The sequence below is a fragment of the Alosa pseudoharengus genome, unplaced genomic scaffold, assembly GCF_046254945.1.
Source record: "Alosa pseudoharengus isolate Yale_2024_CS ecotype anadromous, Long Island Sound unplaced genomic scaffold, YU_APseudo_1.1 YU_APseudo_1.1_scf_20, whole genome shotgun sequence".
Classification (NCBI taxonomy): Eukaryota; Metazoa; Chordata; class Actinopteri; order Clupeiformes; family Clupeidae; genus Alosa; species Alosa pseudoharengus.
The window spans coordinates 28834463-28848921 of NW_027468664.1; the positions used below are offsets into that span (position 1 = coordinate 28834463).

Below are 14459 nucleotides of genomic sequence, written 5' to 3' on the forward strand. Positions count from 1 at the left end.
ACTCTTTACTCCGCTACATTTTCAATTGCCTTTCGTTACGAAAACAAGTTTATTATTGGAGAAAGTAGCCTATCTCAAGGGAGAAAAGAGCACCTCTCCCCGGTACACAACGGCGTGGGAGAAAAGAAACAGGGCTTCAGAAAGCATTGCTACGTTTCTCTGCGATTATAAAGTAATGGCTGGCCTATGTAGCCTACTACACAGAAGTAGATGTTCTATATAGCTAACAACTCAGTTAACGCAAAGACGTCCTGCCAGTTGCTGCATCTTCTGGTGAGGCTGCCAGAGTGCCAACGAGACTAGAGGTATGACATGACACGGAAACTTCCACATATATTCATTTCTGGCCAGCATCGTTCAACAAGCACATTGGACAAGGAAAGTAGGCCTACAACTTAATTTACAAGCAAAGCAAATGCACTGGAAATCGAGCATACAAGTTAGAAAAAGGCTAGCATTCATTTAGCCTCAATGTTGCAGGACATGACATGAAACGGTCGGCTGAGAAAACAGATAGCCTGCTCTGTCGCTCTGCCCGAGTGGATATGCCTAGGCTATTATAGCCTAAATATAGGTCTACTCATAATATAGCCATTGTTTTTAGGTTACATTGTCTGTATGGTTAAGTTATAACCAGACTTCTAGCAATGCAAAGCAGAAGAATCAGCTGCAATGTATTGGAAGACTGCTTTTCAATCCATAGCCACGTAATGCTTATTCTGGCTATGTCAAAGTATATTAAATAAAATATATTTGAATTGGGCTTTTAAAATATGTTTGACTATATGATTAGCCTACAGAGGAGGAGAAAAGCAAATAGGCATAAAGGATACTTGTGTATCCCTTTAAAGGTCCATCAAAAATATAAAAATGTAGGCCTACAAAAAAGTAACTTGTTAGGCCTACTTGAGTAATTTATTAACAAAGTACTTTTTTACTTTTACTTGAGTACTGTAATGTGTATTCTGTACAAGTTCAAGAACCATTCTTATGCATTTTCTGAGTCGTTCACCTTTATTTTGGGCACAAAATAATTTTGGCTGGTAAAAAACCACTGTGGCAGGTGGATTTCAAAATTCACCTGCCACAGTGGCTGGTGGCCAAAAAAGTTAACTTCAGGCCCTGCTAGCAGATACCAGTGGGAATTGAGTGTGGATAATGCAATTTAGTGAGACAGTTAGAATCATATAGGCCTTTCAGCGTGATTTATTTTTGTGGAAAAAATGTGCTGGACTGGGCGGCGGTCATATTTTGTACCGCTCTGCGGTACATCTAGTTAGAGTAAGCACAGTGCCCCGTGGCAAGGGAAGACTCCTTTTTAATAGGAAGGAAGCTTACTGTCTTACTTTGTGTTGTTTTGCTCTCTCTGTGTTGTTGCTGTGGATGTACTATGCTGTGCTGTTGTTGTTGTTGTTGATATCAGAACCTTTAGCACAGAGGTTCTCAGCCTTTTTGGGGCTCACCAAAGATCAAACCAAAACACCAAGGCACACCGGCTTCTGGTTACTGATTGTAGAGCATGTTACACACATTGTTATCTAGGCCAGGGATTCCCAAACTGTGGTACGCGCACCACCGGTGGTACGCAAGCTTCCACTAGGGGGTACACGAGATGAAATGGCAATGTTGGAAAGGTGTTAAAAATGTTTGTTTTTTTAACTCTAAAGCATATGGTCTCTTTGTTCTTTGTGTTTCATAATGTTGTTCTACACATTGTTTTTTAGTGTGAGAGCTCATAGACCAGTTGCACATTTTGATTTTGTTATTTGTTATCATGTAGGGCGGCTAATTAAACATGATGCCTGGAATGCGTCAATAGAATGTGTTACGTTTTAATGTGTCGGATGGTGGGGGTATGCGAGCCGAGTCAGAAGTGGTGGTACGCGAGAAAAAAGTTTGGTAACCGCTGATCTAGGCAATAACAGGAGTGTTCATTGTCATGTCCATGTTTCTCTATACAGTGTGTTCATGAGCTGAGGCCACAGCGATAGGCATATGCTCACATGATGTTGATTGAGCCTTTTAATCAAGAAGCTGTGTCATTTATGTATTTAAAATAGCCCTCTAGTCTAGCCTATTTTTATGAGTCTGTAGAAATGTATCGGGTTCCTCAAAAATCTTCGGCACACCGGGTGAATTTCAGAATTTCAGAATTGGGACCATTCTCTACACAGCAATGACTCCTGAGATCAGGCAGAGCAGAGGAAGCTGATTGGGTGTGGTAGTGGAGCGCACTCAGATCCTCTCTGGGTGGTGGGTGTCTGGTCCTCTCGAGTGCGCTGATTAACACTCTAACTCCAGCACTCAGTGAAACCTGCTCAGTTGACATGGAAACTGAACACAGAGTAGACAAGTGTATAGACTTGTACGGAGAAGTTAAGGCCACCCACAGAGCTAATACTGTGTGTGTATGATTTTAGTTGCCAGGGCCAACGTTCGGCAGACTACAGACTGCATTGCTTTATGTTTCGATTATTGTGTCAGAAATGTATTTATTTTTTATTAGCATGCTTGATAAGTGATAGCGGATCATTTATGTCCACATACTGTATACACTCTCCTCTGTCTGTATGTGTGCTGGCAGCTACCAAGCTTCCCCCTGAAAATAGTTGGTAGGCATATTTGCCTGATTTTAATTGTTGTCCATAAATGCTGTGGACTTTGGACAGGCTTATCTGCTTTGGGCTGAACTACAAGTCACATCAGCTAAATCTCTCAGGAGCTAGCTGTGCTTATCTAAATTTTTAAACACCTCACTATGTATATAACCAAAGACATGTCGAGGTATTTTTGTTTCTAAAGGATGTCCCAGGCTTGCTAAGCCTTAGGGCACGGCCGTTCTCTCTGTGGACAAGAGCCCATTTTAAGGAGGTCTACATCATGTTCCAGAGCGGTCCTATCTCCTGTGTTTTTCTCAGCAACACCATGTCAGGGAACAGGGAAAAAAAGAAGAGGAAGAACAGACACACCAAACTCTGGTTTGTGAAAACAGGGAAGCCAGAGCTTCGGAATGGAATTGCAGCTATTCTAAATTCTGTTGGGCCAGACAGAGTTCTCGGATGGAATGGTCAGCATCAACCAGCCACTGATGTTGTTGTTTTTTTGTCCTAATTTACAGGTGCTTTTATGAAGTCCCGTCTGCCACTAAGTAAACGTCACACATGGTCCACTCCATCTGAAAACCTCATGTTGCTGACCTCAACATTTATCAGTGCTCTTGCATCACACAGAGAAGCATGTTTGTAAAACCAAAATACCTCTTCCAACAGTTGCCATAACATCTGAGGAGGAATTTCTAAACCAGAACAAACAGAGACAGTACAGCATCCTGTTGTCCAAATATGACATCAGTGGTGTCCTTTTTCATAGCTATTCTGTTCCAATCCCACCTGTGGTCATTTCTGGATCCCACCCCATCTCTCTCTTTCCCACTTGCTTCCTGTCAATCTTCACTGCCCTATCTAAATAAAGACAAAAGCCCAAATATAATGCGTCACAAAGACTGAAGATGTATAAAGAATAGAGCTAAAATCACAAACATACTGTAACAAGCTGTGTCATGACCCAGTCTTACTCTGCTTATTGTCTCAGTGTGGCAATCTGTTTTAATGACGAAATGATGAGTGTTTTTATAATGCTGAATCTGTTAGTATTTGTTCTTACAGGACGAGTGAGAGAGAGAGAGAGAGAGAGAGAAATTCCACTGCACTCTCTACTATCTTTGTAGTTCACTAAATGTGAGGGTAAATTCATTCATCCATTTCAGGTGTTTACAATAAGTCCTGCAGTCTAGGTAATTTTCTCTATGAACAAAGAGTGAGGCGTATCCCCTTATGACTCGTATACGTTTCGTCCACCTTTGTGGTCTATGGTCAGTAAATAGGCATCCCTCGTTACTTTAGAGGGAGCGAGACTAGAGTCAACAAGTTACACTTATGTAACTGCCTCCAGTGTGTCTGAGGAGCGTTGAACACACCTCCTGAGTGATCCCTGTCTCTGTGTTATCGTTAGTCATACCTTTAGGTATCTCTCACCAGTGTTGGGAAAGTTCACTTTCTACATGAACTAGTTCAAAGTTCAGTTCACTAATTTTAAAATTAACTAGTTCAGTTCATAGTTAATAATTTAAAATTTTGAACTAAGTTCACAGTTCCAAAAATGAAATAGTTCATAGTTTTTTTTCCATATTGTTGCTTCAAGCTATTATTTTTCAAAATTATTGCCACAGCCCATATAGAACCACAGACAGCAATTATTTCATCAGTTTTAACAACTGAAACAATGCGTCAGACTTCATCTTTATATCCAGTTTTGAATCCTTATCCAACCAGGGTTTACATTAGCATTGAGGGGATAGTATTTCCGTTTCAGGTTTGCTGTGGATGAACTTTGACTGAAGTGCGGGTTTTCTTTTTGAAAGCCGGTGGGCAAAGTTTGCACAGAAATGCACAGAAGATTTTTCCCATCCTCACCAACCTAGTCATAAAACTCGTTTAAATGATCATATGACGCCTCCTTTGTCGCCTCCATGCTGCTTTTTGTTTTGATGACGCATGCGGCGGTGCAACACTGGTGGCTGGAGTTGTCAGATTGGGTGTTTTTTCCGCTACATTAAGGCCTGTTTACGTTGAGTTTTAGCAGGGTTTTCGCCTAGAAGGCTCTATAGAAATCTGCCACCCTATTGAACAAAGTTAAACTGAGAGAGCGTGCCGTTCACTGACACCAGAATGAACGAGTTCACAGTAACATTCATCAGGCAGTAATACAGTACGTTCAGTTCCCGTTCACCCAAAATATGAAAGAGTTCATGAACTATCGTTCAATGAACACGTTCAGGCACAACACTATATCTCTCTCACACACACACACACACACACACAATGGGTTCCCTCTTCCCTCCTCACACACTTGTGCCCTGGCTTTAGCTTGTCTAAACAGAGAAAGATGGATGACCAAAACAAAAGATCACTTCATTCCACATCCCAAAACATTGCCCCCCCCTGAGACACATCATGTGCATCATGTGTGTGAGTGAATGTGTGCAAATGTGTATGCCTCTGTGTGTGTGTGTGTGTGAGTGTGAATGCCTGTTTGTGTATGTGTGTGTGTGTGTGTGTGTTGCACACGCAAGTCTGCACCTCTATGTGTGTGTGTGTGAGTATATGTTCACCTCTATGTGGGTTTGTGTATGAGTGTGTGTGCGCGTGTGTGTGTGTGTGTGTGTGTGTGTTTCAGTGTGTGTGTGTGTGTGTGTGTGTGAGTGTGTGTGTGTGTGTGTGTTTCAGTGTGTGTGTGTGTGTGTGTGTGTGTGTGAGTGTGTGTTTGTGTGTGTGTTTCAGTGTGTGTGTGTGTGTGTGTTTCAGTGTGTGTGTGTGTGTGTGTGGTCATGGGTGGGTACGTGCATGAGTGTGTGTGTGTGTGTGTGTGTGTGTGTTGTCATGGGTACGTGCATGAGTGTGATTTTCTCTCATCTCTCCCATCAGCCCCCTCTGTGTATACTCCAGTTTAATTTAGCTTGTATGGGGAACTTTGTGTCCATCTCTCTTTGTTTATCACCACATCTAAACCAACCATGGCTGAAGATGTCTGCTACCACATTAGGGTAGGGGGTCCTCCGCCTGGCTTGGACACACCATTAGTTCCTGTCCTAATGGAGATAAAATAAAACACACACACATACACACACACACACACACACACACACACACACACACAGAGTCAGACACACACACACACACACACACACACACACACACACACACACACGCACACACACACACAAAACAAAACACACACAGAGCAGTGTGTGGTTGTCCAGTGCATTATCTGCCACAGGGAGGGTGTGTACCTTTACTGTACCTGCCAGACACACAGACTAATCATCCCGAGAGTGTTGATAATAATGCGATGTATGAAACCTGTGTGTTTAAAGTGTATGAAGCCTGTGGTCCACAGGTATTGTCTATCTGTGTGTAAAGGCTTTGTCTTGAAACAATGTATTTGTGTGTGATGAACCGGTATTGACCGTTTCAAAAGAGTTCCATTATCAGCATCATAGGGTACGTTCGTAAATTCAATCTCTAGACGCTCCGAGAGTGTGAAGCTCTGATTAAATACGCAATTAATCCGAATTTACGAACGGTTAAGAGTGCTCGGAGCGCTCGGAGTGGTAGTTTACAAACGCGCCCATAGTTGTTCCCACAAGGCTTCCGTTTTAACATTCATATGTAAGGGATAATGTATAGAACGCCGGTCATTGTCGGGAGATAGGTCCCGACAGGGCGAACCGGACCCCGACGCGCAGCGGAGGGGTCTTGTTCCGCCCTGAAGGGACCTATCTCCCGACAATGACCGGCGTTCTATACATTATCCCGCTTATTACACGGCTACTTACCAAAACGACACAATAAACTCCCCACGATATGACTCTTTAGCCTACATAGCCTAGGCTATAGCCTATTTGTTACCGTTTCATCATGGCTTTTGCTGAGAAACAAATAGTTCGCAACAACACACGCTGAACTTGAATCAAACATTCTTTAGAACACAGCTGATCAACCGTCTGCTTTCACTTTTGAATGAAGTTCCAATCTTTGCGTAGTGATATGAAAGAATTGACTTAGAAGCACAAAGCCCATTTTCCTTGACAGCGGTCTGTTATACTTAGCAACGGTCTGTTATTCAGAATTAGCAGACCGCCGAACGTTGGGAAGGCTGTCAGTACACGATCCATACCGCCTGCCAGATCCGTTCTGCGCATGTGCATAATATTGCGCATGCGCAGAAGTTCAACGTCTTTTACGATGGTTTACGACACTACATGATCGGTTCTACGCTTGCGCGATTGTCAGTATTACCTATCCAGAGAACGAGAATGTATAATAAGTCAAGTTAACATTGTTTGTAGCAGTAATAAAGTTCTAATAGTTAAATGTACATGTTTTAAGGAACCAATGGAAATGTATGGAGGCTACCCAGATAGCAAAGGAGGTCGAATGAACGTTGATTGGTCAGGGTTGCGTTTCCTAGCTGTTAACTAAGTTAGCAACTTAGCTGGTTGCAATCATAGACTGTAAAAACATTCCCCATTGCCAACCAACTAGCAGGTTAGCAACTATTTGGGAAACGCATCCCAGATTGGTCGGTTTGTCAGACGAGCGAAATTCAACGATGAATCAACGGCATGAAAACGTGAAGAATGTAAAAAAAATATTTGTAACTTCTACAGACCAAAACCCTGGATGAGATGTACGAAACAGCTTTCTAGTTTACACTTAAGCTAGGTTACACAATTGACAGCTTTCATTAGCCTACATGCCATCTCCTCACGCTAAGTGTTAAGTCTTTGTTTTCACATAACATTGTTCTAATTTAATAATGAAATATGAACTGATCTGGGAACTGGATACTTTCATTTAGTGGCCCATAACGTTTGCATGCAAGCACGCACGACACCTGCGTAAGCGTTTCAGGAGGCAACACTGCATCAAAACGAGAGCACACATTAAAATTCACACATGGAATGATCATCAAATGACTCATTCCTTTACTGTGAACTTGCTAGCCTACGTATTTGCCTGTGTAAATAACTCGACTGAATCAAAGACAGAATTGCAAAGATGAGTATGGTCACCTACATTTAGATGAATGCTATTACAACCATGAATAAATGCATTGAGAGAATGAGCCCTATAGGAGGAGAGAGGGAGGGAGGGCAACAAGTAAACTAACTTGCTGTGTTGAGACAAGAACATGGACTCAATGACCGTTTATTAATATCATTTTATTGCATGCATAAATAACAAATCCTTCAAGGCCATAGAGCATATGGGTGTTCATCCTTTTGAAGATGCTCTGCAACTTCTGACTATAAACACACTAATAGGCTACAAGAGACTATTCACCTTTCAATATTTTTTTTTAACTACATAAGTACGATCTTATATAAATAACACTTCATTTTAATTCATGTAACATGAAAAAATACATCAGGTATTGTATGCAATTTCAAGCCCATAACATTCTCTAATGTTTTCACAACTATAACATTAAGCAAACATCTCACAATTGCTGCCCATTGCATGAGTACACTGTACAAAGAAATAGTCTATAAAAGGTTTTTGCTGTAATATGTCATCACTGGACATTTTTTGAAATAGTGTTAAAATACCGTCACACCCCTGGTTTGGTGCAAGGCTATTAGACTAATGGCCTCCTTACACCAAACAACTTTGACAAGATTTGGTAAAGATTCTTCAAAGATTGGAGTCTTTTGAGTAAAGCTTGAATGGGGGGCATTAGTTAAAATACTACAATCTTTTAAGAATCTTTTCCAAATCTTGTCAAACTTGTTTGGTGTAAGGTGGCCATTAGACGTTTCCTCTCCCACTCAAGCAATTAGGACGCCTTTCACACTGCTCCTGCTTGACCTATCCCTTCTGGCAATTTCCAATCAGAGCAATGCAAACATTTTCATCTCACAGAACAGTGTGCATGCCTCTCTCTACAAACCATGTGCAGTGGCAGAGTCATAAGCCTCAAAAACATGGCCAAACTTAGATGTCTAATGTCAAAACATGATTTAGATAACTTATTGATGCATTCAATCATCTCCAGTAGGGTTGACTACTGCGATGGGCTTTTCCATTTGGTGTCACTGGGCCGAGTCATCATCTACTTCTTTGGCTTCATGTTCCGAATCCTTGGGCTTTTCTGTGAAAGAGAATCACCTGGAGTTGACCATTTTTAATGCACTTTATTTACACCAATGTATTATAAGTCTTTATGCAGTGGTTTGACACTGACTAAAATAGGAGAAATAAGTCACCCTATAAGGACTTTCCAACCTTTTCAGCTAAGGGTTACATTATACATAAAAAACATACAGTGAACTTACAACATGAACTGTGCCATCTGACAATTTGGGGTGGCATTTTGTCATTCTATGTTGTTAAGTGATTTATGTGTCCTGGGGGGTCTTGGTGGACTTGGTTGCACTGCACCTTCTGGTGGTGTGAACTGTTAAATGAGAGTGTGAGAGAGAGAAATAGGAAAGACAAAATAATTTATTAGAATAATATTACTACAGCATTAAAACAGAGTATCATCATCATAATCATCATCATTCATACACTGCAATACTGATTAGAAAAACAAAAGGGCAAACGCTAAGAATCTTTAGGTCATAATCCAATAAATACTCTGATGCATCTGTGATTAAAGAGAAACTATGCAGTTTTGGCCATTTCTTTGCCGTTTTCTCACTTTTTGCTGGCAGGTTTCTCTACAGAGCTCCCCCTACAGCCTCAGAGTATATGATTTACGACACTCCGTAAATCTGTCACGACGAATGTCTGAGAAACTCCATCGCTACCTTGTTCTAGGCGGTACATTCTAATTTTTACGTTTTAGTAGAACTACAGTAAAGCACTCATTTTCAGGTGCTTGTTGACAGCCATGTCAAAGAACAGGAAACTGGTTTGCCGACTACAAGTGAGCTTTTGCTCAGAGCACATACTGTACAGCCTATTTTATCAACTCACAGCTTTTCTCTGCTTCACTGAAATCACTCCTGGCACTGTCTTGTTAGACAGGGACGTGCACTGGTGAAATAACGTTAGCATGGAAAATAGTCTCTCCAGACATATTTCTTACATTCCACCCAGATGAAATTTAATGCCACTCTTCGAAAATTAGCTAAATTTAATACATTTTAAGACCTTTAATTTTTTTAAGACGTTTTAATACTTTTTAAGGATCCGCGGAGACCCTCTATTGCTTCTAGTGGTCATACCTTATTTTTAGGATCAGTTGAATTGTTTTGAGATTTTTTTTGTAACAGTCTTTAATATGTTAGATATTCATGACATAACTTGTTTGTGATCACTGCAAACCATATTTTTATTTTTCCTCTTTAGCATTATAAACAATAAATGAAACTGGAAACAATTGAACCAGGAGACTTTGTCACAAGACAAAACAGATGTCTCAAAGCCCATTAGATTAACATGAGCCTACTGCGGTTTAGATTTGTATGGCAACGTTATAGACAAATAGACTAGGCTAGCTAACGTTACACTGACACAACGTAACTTAATGCTCTGAATTCGCAGCCAACATGAAATTCATAACTTTTTGATCACCAAGTTGACATTTCCAGGTCAACCACAAATAATTCCGCTTATTTTTAATATCATCCAATAACTAATTCAATGTTGATTTAGGCCTATTACTCACACCATTGAACACCTCAAACTTCAACGAAGATGAGTTGCCATTGCTGCTGCTGTGCTGAAGAGATGTGGACGGCACGGCAGGGCACACCCAATGACCATAAATGACCACAACACAACACAACACAGACCCCTCTCGCGTCAGTTACTGAAATGAACGCAACACAGAACCCACTTCTCTCGCGTCAGTCACTGACAGTTAGCAATGATAAGCGCAGCTCAGCAGCAGTTTGTGACATTTATTAGTGTAACCTCATGTATGAAAACTAGTATTGCCAAGCAATACTACTTTGAAAAGTAGTATTGCCGTGGCAATACTGGTGACAGCGGCCATGCCTGACTTGAACAAAGGCTGCAACAAAGTTAACGTTTGGAAAGCCAGCAGAAGTTGAGCAAACAAAGAGAAGGAGGGAAGGTGAGAAAGGTAATGTTGAATACAGATGTATAGGCAGACATGGGCAGTATTTCAATTATATGTATTTAAAATACGTATTTAATTACTTTAGCGTATTTTGTCATTTGTATTTTGCAGGATTGGAAAAACTCAAATGTAGTTTGTAACAAAATACTTTGAGGGATTGTATTTGAGTATTTCAACTACTTAAATACTTCTCAAATAAGCCAAAATGCCATCACTCAATTAAATATACTACCCGCTATAACCATGACAATAGGCAATGCTTATCATAAAGCCAAATGCCAGAATCTTGGTGAATCTGGTTTTAAGAATAGGCTGGGTGCCTGGAGATATCCTTTGGGCAATTCCCTATATTCAACTGTAAAGTTGACCTAAACATTTCATTACCTTTTTGGAAGAAAAGCATGACATGTTTACCCATTTTCCTTGCTGTGGTATGCCACATTGTGACCAACTTAAAGGTTTCTTCTATTACGATCCCCTCTGAACATGTGTAAAGAACATGTCCCCTCTGAACATGTGTCACCCTGTAGACAACTTAAAGCCCCTTAGAACATGTCAGGAAGTTGAAAGAAATTTAAAAAAGTAACTAGGAGCTTGAATTGTCAGGTGTGTTAAGTGCTACAAGACTAAAATTTGGAAACAATACAGATGAGATACAGAGGGAGAATATCAGGACCACAGCCTTTGACCCCATGACCTTGAGTACCTAATAGCTGATGTTCATTCTTACTACAGGACAGTATTAAAACTTGGATTTGACATGAGGATTTATGTAAGGAGTAACATCCGCTGAGGTGTCCTGATATGCAGAAATAATGGAGGAGACGGAGACAAAGACCTCCCGGAGTGGAATTCTCTCCCAAGTTAATTCATTCCGTATATTGGGACACCTTATAGCTTGTTATTCTGTTTATCCCCCATGTTGCCAGCAGGCATGCACTTATTGCACAAGGGAAATGTAGTTCAGTTTAAAAAGAGGCCGACCTGTTCAATTTGTTGTACTACTTTCATTGGTTGCAGTGGGAGCTCTAGGGTTCTGATGACGTGGCTAATTGCTGGCGTAATTAGGAGCCGGATAAAACCTGGACCTCCCAGTCCGCGAAAGACCTCTTGCTGGCTTGCTTGCTCAACATCACACTTGCGGCTGCGCTCCCCACTGACACACCTTTTTGCATTGCATACATTTCATTATGCTGACATACACCACAGTTTTACTTTGGCATACATTTACTGACTTCAGAGCTATTCTAAATGCAAAAGTGCTTAGAGGGAGTTATGACAAAACCGTGACTGTTAACAAACTATAAGCTATATAAGGTAGGCCCTATGCTAGGCCTATTACACAACATAAATTGTAACTAGGCTATGCTGGTGACCCAAATAAAATCTCCTTTGGGAGCCAATGGCTTACGGTATCAAGCGGACTTAAACTGCCACCTCTTGGCGAAAAGTTAATAGTTTTGCATATCAGTAGTAATACATTTCACGCAGCTGTGTGAATCACGGAAAGCGCAAATGAAGTGGACACTTCTAAAAGGGACCCACGGTACAGTAGCTGAATGCCTGTGGCTAAAGCAGCCATAATGAAAGTGTTATCATTGTTTGGATACTTCACACACACATGCTTTTTAATCGCATAGACTACAACTACCAAGCTGGAATCAAAGCACATCCACTCCCCTCTCACACCCTAAACACGCACTTCGAACAAACAAAAAGCGTCTCAGTCTCATGGTATAGCCATAGGCAAAACTGTATCGGACCGGTGTAACGTTGGCAGGCTACTAAAGCATCCATCGCAAAGAATGATTTTTGTAGCATGTGCAACAAATATGTGTAGGTACAGCCCTGCCCTGGATACATCTCTCAACGCAGGCTCTAAAACATTTGGTTTAAATGGAGATGTAGATCACGGGTGCGTTAATAAATCTACATTGCGGCGAGTTGACACAAATTATTCACTTTGAGTCTTTGACGAATTTATGTAGTTTCAGTCCTAGTTACTTTACTTATAGCTTCGCTAGCGGTGGTCATAATAATGTCCAGTGAATTAATTTCGGCACAGGTGGACTCCAATTAAGTCCACCAAGGACCAAGAACCATTGATAGAAGTAGGATGCACTAGATCTAAATTACAAGCGTCATAACAAAGGGTCTGAATACTTACAGTATGTAAATTAAATATTTTAGTCTTTTATTATTTATAAATTTACAAAACACTCCAAACACTCCACACTTTCTGTGGAGTGTTGGAGTATTGTGTGTAGACTGAGATGAGAGAATTTAATTAATTTTAAGATGAGTCTGAAACTTACAATGTGGAAAAAGTGAAGCGCTGTGAATACTTTCCTTATGCACTGTAAATATCCAAAGCCAATTTGGGTAAAGGCTCGAGATATAAAAGTGCATCTAAAATAAATAGAATATTGTGGAAACGTGTGTTGGTTCAAGTAAAAAAAAAAAAAAAAAAACATGTTATAAAATTAACAAATCTATCGTTCTGTGTCATTGTTGGCAAAATGATCGGAGGGCTCAGAAGCCCCTAGCATTTTGGGGTGCCCAAAATTTCTAGCGACGCCCCTGACCTCGGTATTTTAAAAATTCAGACTACGACCTTGTCTGGAACATGTGCTGAATAACAGGTCTCTTAACTAACGTTAACCAGTAAAAAAAAGTACTTACCGCACATATTTCCATGTCCTTTGGTGAAGTTAATCGTGGTCTTTAGTGGCATCAACCTGATAAATAAATGCACATTATTTACCTTAACCTTAGCCCATAAACCTTCAGATGAAACACAGCAACCTAACTTATCCAACACTTAATATAAATATTAAGTGTTGGATAAGTTAGGTTGCTGTGTTGGCATGAATAAATACTAGCGAATGCTCAATGCGGTCCCTATTTAAATTACCGTTACTGTTACGTTAATGATTACCCAAACGGCTAACGATAGCTAACGTTCACTGTTAACAATTGCCATATGCAAGATATAGCTGCTAGTGACATTACGTTTAACCAACAATAGCAACATTTCTAAAGACAAAGATACATTGAACGCTGTACTCTTACCTGCACAATCTGTGGACATAATTCATCGGGCGTAGTCAAAATATATTTTTCTGCGAAGTTAGTCTCGTCAAATGTGCCGCTTCTTGGCCGTCAACTGTTTCAAGACATGCGTGGTACAGATATTACAGAAGAATCGTTACGTCTTCTACTACGTAATTATGCGCATGCGCAGAACGGATCTGGCAGGCGGTACGGATCGTGTACTGACAAAGGCCCATTTAAGTGAATGGAGCATTCTGCAGCACTATGAAGAGCCGTGCAATAAGTTATCTTAATGAAGCGGAAGTAGATTGGAACAAAATAGAACGTTCAAGCATTGTTTTTTTTGTTTTTTGTTGAAAGCCAAGGTTCTATAAGATGAGAGCTCTTTGGATTTGCTGCTGGAACTTTGTTGCTGGTCCCAGTCTCCGGTTGTGATTTCTATCCCTGATCGTAATTAAAGATGTCACCTTTCTTTACTGCTGCCTGTGTTGCCTGTGCCGGTGCCTGTGTGTGTGTGTGAGTGTGTGTGTGTGTGTGTGTGTGTGTGTGTGTGTGTCTGTCACAGGGGCTAAATACTTAAGCACAGCAGATCCCCCAGGACTGTCTGCTACTAATGTGGTTCTGTCTCAGAGGGACAGCAGACGAGGGCTCAAACACATTCTCTGTTCACACACACACACACACACACACACACACACACACACACACACACACACACACACACACACACACACACACAGGCACCGGCACAG

At 40.8% G+C, this 14459-nt stretch overlaps 1 long non-coding RNA gene across 1 annotated transcript; it reads right to left on the minus strand.

Moving 5' to 3' along the window:
* Positions 1-7707: 7707 nt before the first annotated feature.
* On the minus strand, positions 7708-13894 carry LOC143136727 (uncharacterized). Its single transcript, XR_012989419.1, has 4 exons — positions 13726-13894; positions 13336-13391; positions 8897-9018; positions 7708-8712 (listed from the first exon to the last, which is right to left on the minus strand). It is a non-coding gene; the product is annotated as an uncharacterized LOC143136727 (long non-coding RNA).
* Positions 13895-14459: the final 565 nt, after the last annotated feature.